Source organism: Carlito syrichta, unplaced genomic scaffold (genome assembly GCF_000164805.1).
Source record: "Carlito syrichta isolate Samal-C Ts95f unplaced genomic scaffold, Tarsius_syrichta-2.0.1 Scaffold313525, whole genome shotgun sequence".
Lineage (NCBI taxonomy): Eukaryota > Metazoa > Chordata > Mammalia > Primates > Tarsiidae > Carlito > Carlito syrichta.
The window spans coordinates 267,697-288,133 of NW_007257621.1; the positions used below are offsets into that span (position 1 = coordinate 267,697).

At 36.8% G+C, this 20,437-nt stretch overlaps 1 pseudogene; it reads left to right on the forward strand.

The window, feature by feature from the left end:
* The first annotated feature begins 422 nt into the window (after positions 1-422).
* On the forward strand, positions 423-19,336 carry LOC103273094 (annotated as a pseudogene).
* The last annotated feature ends 1,101 nt before the right edge of the window (positions 19,337-20,437 follow it).

The following is a 20,437-nucleotide window of genomic DNA, read 5'->3' on the forward strand; positions in this document are numbered from 1 at the left end:
TGTGACACCAAATTAATGCTTTGTTTGTAATTTTTTGTAGAGACAGGGTCTCACTGTGTTGTCCAGGTTGGTCTCAAACCCCTGAACTCAAGCAGTTCTCTCACCTCAGCCTTCCAAAATGCTGAGATTACAGCCATGAGCTACAATGCTCAACCTTTTTAGGTAATTCTCATGCACACTTTGAGAATCCCTGCCTTAGAGAAATATAAACCTGATAAAGTCTACCATTGTAATCACTTAGAGTGTGGGACTACTGGATCGGACCCCATGAAATTATTAATATTCTATTTTTGAACTATAAAAACATCTGTGTCATATAATCCAGCTTGATAAAATTGGTTGAAATAACTTGTCAAACTTTGAAGGAAAGTCACCTTTTACTCAGGGCAGAACGCTCACACTCTAGAACAGCTATTTCACGTATGCCTCAAAGACCCAGGTAAGTAGATTATAAAGTAAATTAACATATTTGTTTAGCACTTGTGTGTGTGTGTGTACATATATATATATATATGTTTTTTCCCCCTTTTTTAAAACTGAAGCCCTGTGTAAATTTATTACCACCACATGTGACTTCTGTGTGCCCACCTCCCCCACATCCTGGCTCTGTTGACTTTCCCCTTTATAGAAATGTATAAGTGTATATGAGGAAGAAGGAACATTTTTTCTAGTCCCTAGTTAACTTTTTTCTTAAGGGTTTTTTCTTAAGCTATTGCCATTGCTTCATCTTTCAACACCCCATTCCTGCCTCTCTAAGATTCTTTTCAAAAGCAGCCTATCACTTATTCTAATCAGTCTGTTGATAGTCACAGCTGTTTCTATTTCAGAGTGGAGACTTTCTCTTTATTTAGTACACATTTTAGTCAACTTTAAATAAACTTGTTTTAAGTGATTAGAAATAATACAAGATGGTCTTTCTGTTTTTGTGTCTGGGTCTGAATTAACCATTCCATTAATTCCCTCAGACCAGAAAAATAAAAAGGAAGCCCCCTCCCTTTTAATTTTAAAACAGACACTAAGCATTGCGTTATGCTTTGCCTCACAGAAATGAATAAAGTACAGATTATGCTAGGTAAGACCAAAACTGTGCACATACAACTCTGTAGTAAAAGACAGTAAATGAGGGCTGGTAGAAGTGGTAGGAGTGTTTCATGTAAGCTGACTGTGGCAGTCAGTAACTTATTTCAGTTTTCTAAATTGGTGTACTGTTATATACTGCTTTTCTGCTTGTAACCCTTTTTTTAAAAAAATAGGATTTCTAATTGTATTAATTTTTACATAAGTGCATAAAGAGAATAGGAAATCACTCCTCATTTCTTTGTACTTGCTTTTAGTTGTGTTACTGGTTTCTGTTAATGATGTTCTTTTTCATTTATTTACCCTGTGCTCACCACTCTGAATGATAGTCTTGTTCCTCTCCTTACTCCTTCAGTCTTCTAGTTATTATTTGTGGTTAATTTTACATCAAGGCATTTGTTTTTGATTCAGTTCTAAAAATCTTAAACCTAGAAATATAATGCGATTATATAAATACTTACTATAGAACAAAGTGGAATGGCCCTACAGAGAATGAAATGTAATTCTACCTATGTGAAAAATTCATCAATTGAAAATTTGCCAAGTAGAAAATTCTAGTGGATTCTCATGTAATTTAGAAAAATTTTCTTCTTTGTCTGAGACATATTCAGCTCTGTTGTTTCTTCAATTACATCTTTTCTCTTTCTTAAATTTCTTTTTTATTTGATTGGAGCTGTGGTCTTTAAAGTGAGGTATCTACATTAAAGAGAGTGCACAAAACAATTTTGGAGAATATCAGACAACTTTAGAAATTATCTGTGTTAATTTTTATCTGATTATTTTTAATTTTTATTTTGGTATATTTTACAGTATACATAATATATTAGTGAATGATGTATATTGATTTATTAATGTGTACTAAGAGTATGTGGCTTTACTCATAAGGATGTGCTACACAAAAAAGAGAGTTTCATTGGGTTCATAATACCATGTCAATTTCAATATAGGATGGCAAACTTCTCAAGTATTTGTTTTCTGAAAATGTCCTTTATTTGGTCCTCATTCTTGAATAAATTTGAGTATGGAATTCTAAGTTCAATTTTTTTTTCCTTGAAAACCTTAAAAAGAATTTACCACTTGCATTCAGACTTCAGCTCAACTTGTTCCTTTGCAGATAACGTAGGAAATTTTAAAATGGAATTTTGAAATTTTATCAGGTAATTTATTTATTTATTTATTTTGAGTTGGAGTCTGACTCAGTCGCCCAGGCTGGAGTGCAGTGGCACATGCACAGCCACTGCAGTGTCAACCTGCTGGGCTCCCGCGATCCTTCTGCCTCAGCCTTCCAAGTAGCCAGAACTACGGGCGAGTGCTACCATGCCCAGCTAATTTTTTATTTAGTGTAGAGACGAGGTCTCGCCAAGTTTCCTGGGCTGGTCTTGAACCTGTGGGCTCAGGCAATCTACTTGCCACAGCCTTCCAAGGTGCTGGGAGTATAGGGTGAGCCATCGAACCTGGCCTTACCAGGTAATTTCTTCCTTTTTTTTTTTTTTTTTTTTTTTAGAAAGCAGGATTTATTGAGAGGACAAAACTCCCACAGTGGGAGGGGACCTGAAGGGGCTGCCCACCAGGTAATTTCTAAGTATAGATCTTTTTTCAGTAATCATTCTTGGCAGTTGGTGAGACCTTCCTGTGAACTTGTGTCTTTCTTCAGGTCATGGATTTAGTCATATATATTTATATATATCTGTTATTCCTGGTTTCTGTTTTTTTTTAACCTTTTTGAGAGTACATTAGCTGTGCCTACTGAAGCGTGCCTATAGTCCCAGCTACTCAAGAGGCTATAAATGAATGAATAAATAAATGATTAATATTAGACCTTCTCAGTTGACTTCTAGGACCCTAATTTTTTATTTTCTTTGTGTTTTTAGTCTGTCTCCTCAAAAGTAGCTTTTATCTTTTATTTTTCACTTATGCACTAATTATGACCTTTTTACTACTTATGTTGCACTTTAAATTTTTGTCATTTATGTTTAACAAGAATTCTTTCTTACCTCTGACCACTTTTTCAGAGCAGCTTTTTCTTGTTTTATTCAAGTGTGCCTTATAAGAAAAAATTTTTAAAGTATACCATTTTGCCCCCTGAATCATATTCATTTCTGTCAGGCTTATTTGATAATTATGAATATTTTTTTCATTTTGGATCTTCTCTTTTATGCCATTGGTTCTCCCCAAATGTTGGTTGTCCTTGGCTTTTTATTCATATGTTAGGATGAAGGACTGTTACATGTAATGGAATTTGGCTGTCATAGTTTTCGCTGTAATGGTGTAGACCTCTTTCCCCAGCATTCTTCTAACACGAATGGGAAGGTTATGGGTACATTCAGTATACATGGGCATGATATCTCAACATGATGATTTCCCTAAAGTTTGCATGAATAAGTTGGGAAACCCCATATATGTTGAAGTAAGGATGGCTTTGTTTTGTGTGGCATATTACTTTACTACTATTTAATTTTAGTTAGGAGTTATCTTTTCTCCCTCTTTTTCTCTTCATCTCATTCTGTCTATTACGGTATTCAGATTAATCCAATTTGTATCCTGTTTGTCTCTCAGGAACTGACACTCTTCCAAGAGATATACCCAGACAGGTGGTCCACTTCCTTTAGAGGGCATTTCTTGGGCTTTGGCATAAAGCCACAGTTGCCAACCTTGGGAAAGGGTAGAACCCCAGCTCTCTCAAGTATCATAAATACTGTTTTTAAAATAATTATTTCATGACTGCTACTAGGTCTTTTTCCGCTCTTAGTATTTGAAGAAAGATTGATTTTCTTTGGGCCTCCTTGAAAGAACAGTGGATATCTCTAGTATCTTGTGAGATAAATTGTGATTTTTCTCCCTTTATTTCTCTGCTAATTTGTTTTCATCTAACTGATTTATCTGCTAATTTTTTCCCATTCGTCTGCCTTGAATTTCTGAAAACTTTTGATCTACCAGTGTCACCCTTATATTCCAGCCCTGTTATGGCTTCACTTTTTTGTAAAAATTGTCTCCTAATTGATATTTTGGGAAATAAAAGAGACCAATAAATGTGCTCACTTCACTGCTTTGAATCATATAGTGCTTTCAAAGTTCCATCTTGGGTGCAATATATAATCCAAGTATCTAGAAATCAGAAAACTAATAGAAGGCTATATCCCTTATTACATATGAATTGAGAAAAGAGTATGAATCCCCTTTGTTCTGTTTTTTTGTTTTTTGTTTTTTTTTTAACCAGACATTGTCTGTTACTGACAGGCTGGGAAGAATATGTCTAAGAATTTTAAGAACATGTAAGCTTGGACTCAAATCCAGGCAGATACTGCCAAATTTTAGTGTTAAGAATGACCTTGGTTAGGTTACTTAGCATATTTTCACCCTATTTTACTTATCCATAACATTGGCAGAGGCAGATAATTCCTTCTTCATAAAGCAAATTAGGGAATCGAATTAGATAAAAAACCTGGCATAGTGAAAGTCTTTAGAAAATATTTTTCTCATTGTTTTAAAGTTGCTTCTATTGAGGAAAATGTTACACATTTTAGATAGTCTTTTCCTTACAGAATAGATAAGTTTCTGCAACATTGGCTATAAGATCATTATACATTTTCACAATGGTTCTTTTTGTACTACTGAAGATACATTTACAGATAAAAGATGAGAGTTGAAAACTTGGTGAAGAAGTTTGTCGGTAGCTTGCTGGAATCAGTAGTAGGATACTTGGAGAAGATAGCTGCTAGAGGTTGTTATTTTGTTTAAAGAAGTATCTGCCAGAATAGTAGATATCTTTGCATGATTGGGCTCATAGTGTATGTGCACTTCTGTAAAACTGTGATAAATATGACATACATTTTTATGACATTGTGAATATGCTTGTAATCCCCCTTGCCTTTCCATATTGTACCTTTGTCATAAATGAACAGACTGTGTGTGTGTGTGTGTGTGCGCGTGCGCGCACGCGCGCGCATGCACACTACTAAACTTTTTTTTTTTCCATTAGTCAATTTCTGGATTTTTGCACCAGTACCACTGTGTCTTAATTTCAGTTACTATATCTTAGGTCAATGTCTTCTACTTCTACGTCTTTCAGCTTTGTTGTTTTCAAAGATTGCTTTGGTATTTCTGACTTTTGCATCTCCATGTAAATTTTAGAATCAAATGTTCAATTTCCACAAGAGTGGTATTGAAGTCTTTTCCTAATCGCATTGAATTTATATGTCAATCTGGATATATTGTAACTGATGTCTTTACAATGTTGAATCTTCCAGTTCATTAACACAACTTATTTCTTTATTAATATAACTTATCTTTACTTTCTCTCAATACCATGTTGCAGCTTTCATTGTAAAGATTGCATCCTTTATTAGATTTATTTCTATGAAGTGGATTTTTAAAGTATAGTATAAATGATATCTTAAAAACTTTTTTTTCTTCTATTTTTCTTTGGCCTTAAATTACTGGGTGGGACCTCCAATACATGTTGAATGGAAGTGGTAATAGTAGTCATTTTGTCTCATTCCTACCTCACAGTGAAATCTTACTGTAGGTGTATGTGTGTGTGTTTATATGTGTGTGTTTGGGTGTGTTTATGTATGTTCAGAAACTGTTTATAAAATTAAGAAATTTTATTCCCAGTTTATAAAACCTTTTATCCTAAATGGGTATTGGATTTTATCAAATACTTTTTTCTGCAGTTGCCAAAGTGATCTTTTTTCTCCCTTTTTCCATTAATTAGAAAAGTTATATTAATAGATTTTGATGTTAGTCCATTCTAATAATTGGAGTATTTTGCCTACTTATATAGAAATGTGTTTATAAACAAAATATTTATATTTTTGTCTACCATATTTTTAATGTGTCCTCTTTGTTTTCATTATATTTTTAGTTGTGCTGTCCTTTCTTTTAGTGGCTACCCTAGAGATTACAGTATACATAATTGACTTGTTACAGCTACTGACAGTACTTATTTTTACCCACACTTCCCCAAGAATACTATAGCCTTAGAACACTTTTTTCCCCTACTAAGAGTACTTTGGACTCCATTTATTCCTTATGCTTTTTACATTATTGTTGTCATACATTTTGACTCTGTATATATTTAATCCACAAGACATTACAATTGGCCAGTTTGGGAAAATTCTTATGTCTTCAAATATTGCTTCTCTCTTTTTCCTTCTTTGACTCCACTTTGTCTAACATGTGTTAGACTCTCCCACTTTGTCTCACATTTACCCCAGCTCTTTGTATTTTTCATAATTTTTTCTTTGCTTCAGTGAAAATGTTTTTCTTGGCCTTAAAAAGTTTTCTAGACACAGAAGTCTATCTTGGGGGGGAGAGGCAAGATGGCAAAGGAACAGGTCGGAGTGAAAGTCTGTAACCATAAAGATTCTCTGTGTGATTGGGTGTGTGCTGGTTGGGTGAGTGAAAGTTCAGCTGGGGGAGGGAGACTTGGGTTCATGCACCCGGGACTCTCCTCCTGAGGTAACTGCAACCCATCACCACCCTGAGATTGGTGCCCATGATACACAGGATCATCTGCCATTTGGGGGGCTCTCTTGAGAGGAGGTGGCAGAGAACAGCTGCTCCTCACCATCCAGCACCCAGCCAACGACTTTACCTGCAGCAGCAATCAGGCGTGAGGCCCAAGAACTGTGGAGAAGGCAGGGTGTGAAAATCTGGAACAGAAGCCTGGCACTGCGCTGACTGGCATCATCTTCTCTGTCCCAGGATCTGGCAGATACCTGCGTTGCCCCACCCAGCTCTGTCCAGCCTCCAACCTGGGACCCAGAGGCTATCCCTTCATCAGATTGAGAGAGACAAATGCCCCTCACCCACACAGAAAGAGGCAAAGACACATCATATCTGAGTGGACGACTTGATAGCAGCAGCAGCAGCAGCAGCAACAGAAGAGTCAGGTGAGTCCGGATCTGATCAGTGCTTCTCCAACAGTAGTACGTAGGGCATCGGACCCACTCTGAGAGCAACCCTGTCACCTGCACTGAGAGCGAAGGGGATGAGTATTAGCCTCTTCTTAATGTGGCAGCTGGAAGGAACCTGGAGTTACAAAACAGCCACAGAGCAAGTTTTTTCTCCCTTGTTTGTTTTTGCTTTAGTTTTTTTCTTCACTCGTCCTTTGCGTTTTTGTTTACATTTTCACACTTGCTTTGTTTCTGTTATTTTATGTTTTCTTTTTAGATTTTCTGTTTGTATATGGGTATCTTTGAGGGCATGCACACCAACAGGTTGTCTTTGTTTATTTGTATGATTTTTGTATTTCTTTTTCTATCTTTGTTCTGTGATAATACATTGGTTGGTATGCTTGTTTGTTTCCCCTCTTCTTCTCTTTCTCCACCTTTCTTTTGTCTTCCTCCTTGCTTTTTCCATTCTTTCCCTTTTTCTTTTCTCATTTTGCTTCTCAGGGGCAAACATACAACCCCACTGCATGGACAGATTGGAAGGTGATTGGATGTGTGTTCCAGGGGCCCACACACCTGTCAGCAGCTACTAGGATCTGCAGATAGTTTTTGAATCACAGCTTCCCCCTTAATTAAATCCCAAAACTGCAAAAAACATAACCCCCTGCCCCCAGTCCAGCTTCATAATTGAACAAAGCCAGAGGATCTACATAAGAAAGAATAGGAGCTTGAGCAAACAGAAGTACAAGCTATCCCCCCATCACTGAACAACAGAATTGAAGAAGAAATGACAACATAGGAATTCATATGGAAGCATAAATGACCATGGATAGCCAAAACTTTCCTCAGAAGAAAAAAGCAGGAGATATCACACTCCCAGACTTTAAATGTTGTTATAAAGCTATAGTAATCAAAACAGCCTGGTATTGGTACAAGAACAGGCATATAGACCAATGGAACAAGATTGAGATTCCGGAAGCAAAACTTCGATTTCTCAGTCAACTCATCTATGACAAAGGCTCCACCATCAACTCCTCTTATTGAGAGGAGAACCTATTCAATAAATGGTGCTGGGAAAACTGGCTGACCACATGCAGAAGATTAAAACAAGACCCCTACCTATCACCATACACAAAACCAACTCTAAATGCGCCAAAGGCCTAAACATAAAACCTCAAACTGTAAGAACCTTAGGAAATGCAGGAGACACCCTTATGGAAATTGGAACTGACAACCAATTTCTGATCAAAACCCCACGTGCCCATGCCACAAGAGAGAAGATAGACAAGTGGGACCTCATCAAACTGACAAGCTTCTGCAAAGCCAAAGAAACCATAAGAGAGTGGGGAGACAGCCCATAGACTGGGAAAAAATATTTGCCAACTGTACGTCTGACAAAGGCTTAACATCTAGGACTACAAGGAACTCAAATGTGCCAAAAAGAAAAAAGCTCCGTTAAAAAGGCAAAAGATATGACTAGACACTTCTCAAAAGAAGACATATGAGCAGCCAACAGATACATGAAAAAATGCTCAGCCTCACTAGTCATTAAAGACATACAAATTAAAACCACACTGTGATACCACCTAACTCCAGTCAGGATAACCATTATCAATAACTCAAAGAACAACAGATGCTAAAGAGGATGTGGGGAAGAGGGAACACTTCTACACTGTTGGTGGGAGTGTAAACTTGTACAGCCTCTGTGGAAAACAGTGTGGCGGTTCCTAAAAGATCTAAAATTCTAGCTTCCATACCACCTCACAATATCCCTACTGGGAATATAACCTGAGGAAATCAAATCTATATGAAAAAGATATCTGCACATGCATGTTTATTGCAGTATTATTCACAATAGCAAAAACATGGAACCAATCGTGCTGCCCATCAAAAGAGGACAGGATTTTTAAAATGTGGTACATAATGCACAATGGGATATTTCACAGCCATAAAGGAAGAATAATAACTTTGCAGCCACTTTGATGGACTTAGAATCTACAATACTGAGTGATGTATCACAGAAACGAACTGAGTACTACATGTTCTTACTCATAAGCAGACCTTGAACAAATATCATAATAGTAGAAGGGAACTGGCAGTAGTGGGGAACTTTCAGAAGGTGGGGGTGGGGGTACCTATCAACAAGGGTACCTGCGTAATGAACATTTGTATACCTAACCCTGACTTGTGCTTCACATCTTTTAAGTAAAAAATTAAAACGAAAAACAAAAAAAGTTTTCTAGTCCTACCTTTTGCTATTTTATAGTCTGCTGTTAAAATTATATTAAGTAGTTTATTTCAGTTATTTTCCAGGTCTAGAATTTCCATTTAATGCTTTATTGATTAAATTATTGGTAAAACTCTGTTGTCTGTTTTTTCCCTTTAGTTTTTATTCAAAAGTATCTGTCTTTTTGCCACCTTGTAATTATTGATGAACAGTCATGATGAAAATTGTAAAGGCTCCAGATTATAGTATTATTTTAGAGAGGATTCTTCCTTTCCTTTCTTAGACATATAGCATGGGAGCTGATAATTTTCATCTACTTAGGAACCAAAGTGAGTCAATACTGATTTAAGGCTGTCTGTACCTTTGGCTTGGCCTTCTCATATGGTCTAGCTTTCCACACTTTCCATTTGAGAACCTGACGTTCTTGGGTCCTTCTTTCTGGCAGATCCTGATCTCTGATCCTCGTATCCTTTTGCAATACAATATACCAGAAAACTTTGCTATAGTTTGGAGGCTTTTTTCTTGGTTTTCTGCTTTAGCTTTATGCATCCTCACCATTTAGCAGAAGTCTTAAAGGGCACTTTTCACCAGGATCTTAGCCCCACAGGTATCTTGTTTTATCCCCAGCCCCATGAGGCCAACAGAATCTTTGCTGATATTCTCATCCCTTGGCAGTGGCTCTCAGTCTGGCCAGAGCATGGATTCTCACTCTTGCAGTATGACTAGAATCAGCAAATACTCACAGGGAGAAAAGTGACTGTGATCTGTCTGCCCGCCTTTAGATTTCCCCTTCTCTGGAATCTTGGTACCTCTTGTCCTGATTGCTTGAGTCCCTCTAGATTCCTTTTAAACATACTTAGTTTTATTCAAGTTTTTCTACTTTTCACCAGAATTTAGTTCATCTCTCAGGTATTCCTGGCACAGAAGCACAACACACCATGATAGCCTTTAAGTACTTTTTTTTTTTTTAAAGCAAAGAATATAATTTATTGCAAAAGAGTACACTGCTTTAAGTACTTTTTATACATGGTAATTATTTGTTGTGGTTATTAGCATCATTATCACCCCTGTCATCTTACCCTCTAATGTTACTCATAAAGTTTTACTTGCTATGTCAATCCAGTACTTACTTTGCACTGAGAGACAGAGATTGTGTGTGTGTGTGTGTGTGTGTGTCTGAAATTTTATATTATCCACTCAACAACCATAAGAGAATGAAGTACCATAATCATTTATTTATTTTGTTGTTGTTATTATTATTATTATTTTAGTAGGAGTCTCACTCTGTCTCCCAGGCTGGAGTGCAGTGGCAGGCTCACAGCCACTGCAACCTCAACCTCCTGGTCTCAGGTGATCCTTCTGCCTCAACCTTCCAAGTAGCTGGAACCACAGACACCTGCCACCATGACCAACTAATTTTTTTTATTTATTTTAGAGACAAAGTCTCACCATGTTGCCCAGGCTGGTTCTGAATCCCCTGACTTAGGCAGTCCTCTCGCCTCCACCTCCCAAAGTGCTGGGATTGCAGGAGTGAGTCACTATACCCAGCTACCATAATCTTTTAATAGATCAAGGAAAGGCCCATTATCTACAAGATGACAGAATTTATGACAAAGCAGTGATTCACATCGGTCTCTACATAGAACCCTTGCTATTAACATCTATGCTGTAGTTTCTGGTCTCTATAATCTTTTTGTTTGCTTCCTATAGAATCCAGGTCATGGAATATCTTCAGAACATCCTTCCTGTTCTGAAAATGCTTCATTGTCACTCTGTACATTCCTCTGTCATATTATCATGTTGGAAATATTTGTGTCTGCTTCTATTATGTGATAGTTTTCTCTAGAGTAGGGAATGTGTTGTATTTATCTTGGCACTCCAGGGTCGATTAGAGTGCATGATATGACTAAATGTATAATACATGTTTATTGTACTTTCTTGAAGTCATCATTTGTTTAATTCAAATTTAATTCAAAGGGATTTAAGAAATTTATGATATGTGTGTTATTACTTGTATCACCTTTATAAACATTTACTATAATTGAATTATTCTTCCTTATAAAATCTTAGCAAAACTGTCAAACATTATATATTGTTTCATATTAACTCCTTTTCATTATGTAATTATAGTCATTATATATATAAAATTGTTTTGATCTCAGACAGTATTTGGTTATAACTTCCTAAAGCAGTCCAGAGGACTTTTAGCGTAAATATGGTAGTATTTCCGTTATAAAGTGATTTACAATTTGTAAATTGAAGAATTAATAAACAAAAATGCTATATAATTAACATCATAGTTGATTAAGCTACCTAGAAAAGCTGATTATAGATCACAGAACAAAAGAGATAGCTTATAAACATGTTAGTCACATTTTATAACTGGATAGAATTTTGATAGTACTCTTTAGACAGTGATTTTTTTTTAAACTCTAATTTGATGAGGTAATTTGTATGTTTCATTAGTCTAGAAGCTTGGTAGCTAGCACATGAGAATACTGCACAATTGAAGACGTTTATTAAGAAGCTTAACAGCTTTTCTTTTGAGTGATTAAAAATAATCTGATTAGTACCTTATTCTCTTTTAGTGGCTAATTTTTTTTTATTTAGTCAGAGTCTCACTCTGTCACTCAGACTAGAGTAGTGGCATGCTCACAGCCACTCCAGTGTCGACCTGCTGGGCTCAGGCAATCCTTCCACCTCAGCCTTCCAAGTAGCCAGAACTATAGATGTGCACTAACCTGCCTGGCTAATTTTTTTTATATACTGTAGAGAAGACAGGGGTTCACCAAGTTGCCCAGACTGGTCTCAAATCCCTGGGCTCAGGCATTCCTCTTGCCTTGGACTTCCAAAGTCCTGGAATTACAGACTTGAACCACTGGACCCAGCAAGTGGCTAATTTAGACTTAAAATTTATAGAAAAAAATGTATCCTGTTTTTCCTCTGGATTCACTAGTTCCACATCTGTGGATTAATGATAAAAAATACTTGGGGGGGGGGGAAATAAGTATGGAAAATATAACAATAAAAAGTAATACAAATAAAAAACAATATAAAACAGTATAACAAATAAAAAACAGTATAACAACTGTTTACATTGTATTAGGTATTAAGTAGTCTAGAGATGATTTAAAGTATATGGGGGATGTACATAAGTCATATGTGAATACTGCGCCATTTTATTTAAGGGACTTGAACATCCAAGAATTTTGGTTACTGGAGGTGCCCTGAAATCAATCTCCCATGGATACCAAGGGACCAAATTTCTTTACTTTTTAATCACAAAAGAGACACATATATATGTGGTTATGGACATGTATGTGCATGCATGTTTTTAAATTAGATAAAATTTATATAACAAAATTGATCATTTTTACCCTTTTTAAAACTACAATTCAGTAGTACATTTTAGTACATTGACAGTGTTGTGCAACTGGCACCACCATCTAGTTACAGAACACTTTTATAATTCCAAAAGTTAACCCCATAACCAGTTATTCCCTGTTTCCCCTTCCCTATAGGCCCTAGCAACCACTATCTGCCTATTCCAGGTATTTAACATAAATGAAATCACAGTTTATGGCCTTTTGTGTCTATCTGCTTTCACTTAGCATAATATTTTCAAGGTTCATCAGTGTTGTAACATGTATCATTTTGTTTATTTATTCATCTGTTAGTGGACATTTGGGTTGTTCCATCAAGGGTGTATTATTAGTCAAAAATTGTTTTGGCTATTGTGAATGGTACTGCAATGAACATTTGTGGCTCAGTTGTTGTTTGAATACCTGTTTTCATTTTTTTTGGCTACATATTTAGGAGTGGAATTGCTGGATTGTATGGTAATTCTATGTTTAAGTTTTTGAGGAACTGCTAAGTTGTTTTCCACAGTGGTTAAACCATTTTTATATCTCCACCAGCAATATCCAAGGATTCTAATTTCTTTACGTCCTTACCACTGCTGGTAATCCTCTCCCGCCCCTGCCTTTTTTTTTTTTATTATGGCCATTCTAATGGCTTTTTCCTTGTCTTTGGCTTTCAGCATTTGTACTATTATCAAGCTATTTGTGGATTTCTTTGCATTTATCCTACTTGAAGTCCATTGAGCTTCCAAAATGTATATATTATTATTTATTAATAAATTTGGGAGATTTTCAGCCATTATTTCTTTTATTTTTGCTTTTTGTCTCTTCTCTCTTTGGTACTGCCATCATGTGTAAGTCAGTAAGAATACTTAATAATGTCTTAACAGTTCTCTGAGACTGTTCATTTTTTCCATACTTTTCTACTTGGATTGGTTATATATGCTGATCTGTTTGTAAGTTCGCTGATTCTTCTATTCATATCTACTGTTGTGTCCCTCTAGTGGTTTTTTAAAATTCAGTTACAGTATTTTTACCAGAATGTTTATTTGGTTCCTTTCTAAAAATAAGCTTTGCATCTTTATTGATATTTTCTATAAGTGGATATTTTGAAGGCTTTGTTAAATCCAACATGTAGTTGCAGTCACAGATAGTTTTCTGTTACCTGCTTTTTCCTTCATGCTTTCTGCTTCTTTTCATGCCTTAAAGTTTTTTATTCAAAACTGGACATTTTATGTAATATATTGTAGAAATTATTGGAGCTTGTTTCGTCTAGTACACGTTGTTGTTTCTTGTTATTTTTTTATGGACTGTTTTAGTTGAGTCTGCTTAGTCTCACCCCCCACCCACACACATGCACAATGTTAAGCCTCTGATGAGTTTTCCCACAATTATCCTAGGGTGACTGGTTTGGCAGAGTTATTTTTCACGATGTGTATTTCCCTAACCTCATACAACTGTTAAGGTCCACTAATCTAGTGCTGATTGCATTGTTGTTTTCAACAATGCCCTGGGGCATAAATTGTTCCACAGACACAGACTAAGCTAATCACGTTTGATTTCCTTTAAAGGAATGCAGAGGGTGCCAAAAAAATGTATACATTTTAAGAAAGAAAAAAAATCTGTATTAAAATTGTAATACTCAATATATACCGATAACAAAAGATGAATACAAGTCACGTTTGACTTCTGCAGTTACAAGAGACGCTCAAAGTGGTTTCTTACCATCAGCATCCAGACACTTCTGGTTACGGTGAACATCTCTTAACATTGCTTAAGATATGTATACATTTTTTTGGCGCCCCTAGTAGTTCCCTAAATCAGTGCTTGAGATTTCATCTGACTCCAGGTAGGCACTTCCAAGCTATCTCCTTTCCTGGTTCTCTCTGGCTAACCAACCAACTGGCCTACAGTTTACCCTTTATATCCAATGATTCCTCCAATCTTCTCTCATTTGCCTTTCATCACAATATCCACTGTTTTTCAGAGAACCCTTGCTCATTTCCTTGCAGACAAAGTCAGTGTCTCTGGGAAGGGCAATTAGGAACGATCTGCTTTATGGTCTCTTTCTATCCATAGGCAAAATCTCTAAACCAGGACTGCTCTAGATTAAGAAGTAGGAACAGTGATGTGCTTCTCTCCCAGCGAGATCTCTGCTGTAGGGATCTTAGCATTTGATGGTGGGATAAGGGGAGGCAGTATCCTCGGTTCTTATCTTGGCTGTTGCAGTCTGGAACTCACCTGTTAGGAGCCAGGACAACAATTGGCTACCCCAGCAGCAACATGCCCAAAGTAGAGCCTTCATCGCATCAGTAGCAGCTGGATGGCAGAAGGGAACCCCTCATCTCTTGGTTACATTCATCTGGAACTTCAGCAATAGGTAGCTAGAGGCAGGATAAGCAATGTTGACACTTTGCCCTTCTTAGGAACTAGCACTCTGACTGGTATCTTTTGCTTGAAGAGGGAACCCACTTGTGTCATTCTGGAGTGGAGTATTTGATTCCCTGAAGACACCGGTTCAAACATCACAGAGTCTCACTTTTCTTACAGTCTTCTGGTAAATTTTCTTGAATAAATATTTATTTATTCTATGTCTCCAGGACCATTTTTAAAGACTTTAAGTGGTAGTTTTTTGGGTCATTTTCACAGTTTTGTTGGGGAATGGGTCTATGGAGCTCCTCAAAGCTGTCATACTGTAAGTTGTTGTTTTTTTTTTTTAATTGGTGATTCAGTCTCTTTACTGGTTATAGGTCTGTTCACATTATCTGTTTCTTGAGTCAGTTTTGATAGTTTGTGTGTTTCAATAAATTTGTCTATTTTCTCTAGGTTATCTAATTTGTTGGTGTACAGTAAATCATAGTATTCTCTTATAATACTTTTTATTTCTCTGAGGCCAATAGTAATATCTCCACTTTCATTTCTGATTTTAGTTATTTGAGTCTTTTCTCCTTTTTCTTGGCCAGTCTAGGTAAAGATTTGTCATTTTTGTTTATCTTTTCAAAGTATTAACTTTTGTTTTGGTACTTTTTTATGGTTTTTCTCTTCTCTATTTCATTTGTCTTGGCTCTAGCTTTTATTTATTTCCTTGGACAAGTTTGGGGTTTATTTTGCCCCTTTTTCTATCTTCTTAAAGTTCAAGGTTAGCTTATTGATTTGAGATCTTTATTCTTTTTAAATACAGGAGTTTATAGCTATTCATTTTCCTCTGAGCACTCCTTTTACTGCATCTCTTAAGTTTTGTTATGTTGTGTTGGTGTTTTCTTTTGTTTCTAAGTATGTTCTAATTTTCCTTGTGCTTTCTTTTTTGGTCATCAGTTAAGAAAGCATTGCCTAATTTCCACATATTTGTGAATTTTCTAGTTTTTCTTCTGTTACTGATTTAAAGCTTCATTCCATTGCAATCAGAGAAGATGCTTTGTATAATTTCAGTCCTTTAAAATTTATTGAGACTTGCTCTGTGACCTAGCTTATGGTTTGTCTTGGAAAAAGTTCCATATGTACTTGAAAAGAATATGTATTCTGCTGTTGATGGATGACATGTCTATTAGGTCTTGTTTTATACTTTTGTTCAAATCTTCTGTTTCTTTATTGATCTTCTTGTATGCATTATTGAATGTTGGATTTTGGTATCTTCGTTATTATTGTAGAATTGCCTAGTCTCTCAATTTTGTGTTAGTTTTTGCTTGATACAGTCTGGGACTCTATTTGTTGTATATGTGTTTGTATTTGTTACAACTTCTTGATGAATTTGCCCTTCATCAATATATAATATTCTTTGTCTTTTGTAACAATTTTTGACTTAAAGTCTATTTTTCCTTATGGTATTACCATTTGGCTCTCTTTTGGTTATTTGTTTGGAATATCTTTTTCCATCCTTTCACTTTCATCCGATTGTTTATTTCCATAAAAAACACGGAACCCCTAAAAATACTCTTCCAGTCTTTGCAGACTGACTTTCTGTTAGGACACTTCTTCAGTGCTTAGCCAGGCCATTTACAACTCTGGTTTAGTCTTTACTTTCTGCTGGCTAAGGATCTTTCAGCCAGAATTGAAAGCTTAAGGTCTTCTTATATCTTTTCCAAGATGTGTTTGGCCCTGGGCAGACATTAGGCTTTCTGAGTTCCCTGGTATATGAGGGAGCTTTTCAAAGCCCTTATTCCACCAATTATATTCTTCCCCAACTTCTTCTTTCTTAGGCTTTTTTGTTTGACTCTTGCTTGTGCCAACTCTTATTCTTTGTTGTAGGTGGCTGCAGCTAATACATTTTCCTCTTAATGTTTTTGATAAATGTCAGAGTGCAGAATGTCCCCTACCTTGCGGAAACTTGACAGCAAGTGAAACTGGTCCTTAAGCCATTCCTTTAGGGAGTTGCCAACTGGTCAAAGCAAACAACCACAATTTTTAAGAACCATTTGGGCCATATTGCTCCCACTAGTACCAGCACCCTATGCAGGGAATGTGAGCCAATGATTTCACATCCACCAAACTGGGAGGGGGCTATATAAGCTGGTTGGTTAAACTACCACAGCCCTTTCTCACTGAAATTTAGTAGCTTCTTCATTAAGCATTCCTTGACTGTAAGTTTTTTTTATTAGATTCCAGAGTTTCAAACAAGTTGATTCTGACCATTTTTGCTAACTTATTTATTGCCTTTGTGGAGTTTTGGAGTTCTCTGCGCCACCATTTTTAGTGACATCTATCTGTATATACTTTATTACATATCTGTGAACTTCTGCCTACGGTTTAGGAATTCACAGATATGTAAAAATAATGTGAAGAAATTTACTGGCATGATAATCAGCAATTCTAGATATAGGTTGCTTCTGGTAAAAAGGAAATGTGATGGTTATAGGATATACCAGGATTGGCTGGGCGTGGTAGCTCAAGCCTGTAATCCCAGAACTTTGGGTGGCCTAGGTGAGAGGATTCCCTGAGACCAGGGATTTGAGACTAGCCTGGGTAACTTGTTGAAACCTCATCTCTACAATAAATTAAAAAAAATTAGCAGGCGTGGTGACTCACGCCTGTAGTTCCAGCTACTTGGAAGGATGAGGCGGAAGAATGGCCAGAGCCCAGCAGGTCGAGTCTGCAGCTGTGGTGGTTATGAGCGTGCCACTGCACTCCAGCCTGGGCGACAGAGTGCAACAACGACTCAAAAAAAAAAAAAAAAAAAAGAAAAAGAAAAAAAATGTTAAAAATATACACCAGGATGTTGGGTACAGGCCTACTTGACATATGATTCTTTATATGTTTTCTGGGTATTTGAATTTTTTTAAATATAAAATGAGGTTGTTGTGCATGTCTATATGACATGTATATGTGCTTATATATGTATATTTATATATGTAATATATAGATAAAACATTGTGACACTCAAGCATTTTGGTAAAGTAGAAAGTTTGGTACATGTTTATTCCAATAACAAGTCTTCTCTAGTAAGTAAAAGTAGAAAACATTACACTTAGAATTTTTAAAACAAGTTTGTACAATAGTTTATGAAAGAAACCTTTTACTTTTTTGATGTGCATAGATTGTCTCATGTTGTTCTCTAGATCTTATTTTGATTGTACTCTTTCTGCAAGAACAAGAATAAGGAGGCCCGAATGTTAGTAGGTAATTGATAGTATACTATTTTTCTTATTTTTTTCTTTTGAAGGGGAGAAAAAAATGGAATATTGGAAATAGCACTGAGATGAATATTGGGAGATCTTTGTGTTTGTTCTTTAGTCTAATATTTATCTAAGAGTATAATCTTGGACAATTCTTTTTTTTTCTGTTCTAAGCCATGTCTCTCATTTGGGTCCTCATCTATAAAATAGGAATTGGGCCAGATAGGTAGGGGCTGTTTCTGCTGTGTAATATGCATAAGGGCAGTGTGATTCTATGGAAAGTGAATAGACTTTAGAGGCAGGAAGATTGTGCTTATCCACTTTCTAGTTACCGTCAAAAGTAAGCTTTCTACTACAGCTCTCCCACCTCCCCCTCGCGGAACCCGGTGTTTCGGCCTCCGCTGCGCCCCCACGCCGCCTCTCACTTGCCGCTGCTTCCCCTGCTCTTGGGCTTCCTGCTCCTCTCTGCTCTGCGTGGCGGCAGCGGCCTGCTCACCAAGGGCGCTCTTCCCCTGGATACGGTCACTTCTTACAAGGTCATTCCTAAAAGCAAGTTCGTCCTGGTGAAGGTCGACGCCCAGTGTCCCTACGGTGAGAAGCAATATGAGTTCAAGCGTCTTGCTGAAAACTCGGCTTCCAGCAACTATCTCTTGGTGGCAGAAGCGGGGATCTCAGATTATGGAGACAAACCGAATGTGGAGCTGAGTGAGAAATACAAGCTGGACAAAGGGAGCTACCCAGTCTTCTACCTCTTCTGAGATGGGGACTTTGAAAAGCAGTTCCGTATAATGGGGCAGTTAAGGTTGGAGCCATCCAGCACTGGCTGAAGGGGCAGGGGGTCTACCTGGGATATACCTGGTTGCCTGCCCGCAAATGATTCCTTGGCTGGGAGTTCATCATGGCCTCTGATGTGGAGGCCCGTCAGGCCCTCTTGAAGCAGGGGCAGGACAACCTTTTAAGTGTGAAAGAACTGAGAAGTGGGCTGAGCAATACCTGAAGATCATGGGAAAGGTCTTAGACCAAGGGGAGGACTTCCTGGCATCGGAGATGACCCGGTTTGCAAAGCTGTTAGAGAACAAGATGAGTGACAGGAAGGAGGAGGAACTCCAGAAGAGCTTAAACATCCTGACTGCCTTCCAGAAGAAGGGGGCTGGGAAGGAGGAGCTGTAAACTCTGGGATCTTCCAGGGTTTGGTGGGGTGGGGAGGGGAAAGTCCTTCGTGGGATATAAGGGGGTAGTGGGAAGAATGGTACTAAACCAGAATTCTGAGCTCTGAGTATGGCTGGACATTGATGCCATGCTTCAGACATCTCTGTAGCCAGTGTGGAAATAGCTGGAGCACTTACTCAGGTGGCTGGTGAAATGCCCCCTCAGAAGAAATTGGTGCTATAAAGCGGATGGGAGTGTACTGCCCAGGTCCTGACAGATGTGGTTCTGATCTAATTAAAGTTTCGATATTTTAGTTCAGTGGAAAAAAATAAATAAAGTAAGCTTTCTAAACTGTCTAAATCTCTTTTCTCATTATTAAGGTGTCATTATTACCACTTACCTCACAAAGTTACTGAAGAATAAACAAGGTACATAATACTTTGTAAAATGCTCACAATTGCACTCTGTTCACCAAAATTCAGCGTGCACCCATCTTGAACTTCCATCATCTGAAGGAGTAGATGGAGAGGAAATAAAAATTCTTGTAACCTTTTCTGTAGTTTGCTTTTATATATGAATTGTGTTGCAAATTATACTTGGTAGTTAATAACTCTTGTAGAGACATTAAATAACTTCTTTACCCTCCAGATTTTTAAAACAATCCTTAATTTATATATTTCATTAGTATTAAATGATACTAGCATCTTATTATAAAAGCTTAAAGATTAATCCTTGATTTACTATCTCCTTTTATCTGCTACCTCACTACTACTTGGATAGTAACACACTAGATATTATGAATTTTCTGTGCTTGTGAGTGTGAAATAAACCATGTTTTCCACTTTTAAAAATAATGACTTGTATTTCTATATTCATTAAAACATAACACATTTATAAACCATAAATAAATAAAAATTAAAAAATTGTGTCACCCAGAGATAGCATCTAAATATTTAAATATATTTGTCAGTATCACTACAATGCTAAAGTGCAGCATATTGCTTCTATTTGTCAGTCTCTTTCTCTTTATGCACCAATACTTTAATTCTATATGCTATTTATATCGATAAAAATGAGTTCCTTTTAGACATGTTGTTTATCTGCCTTTTTAATATATAACAT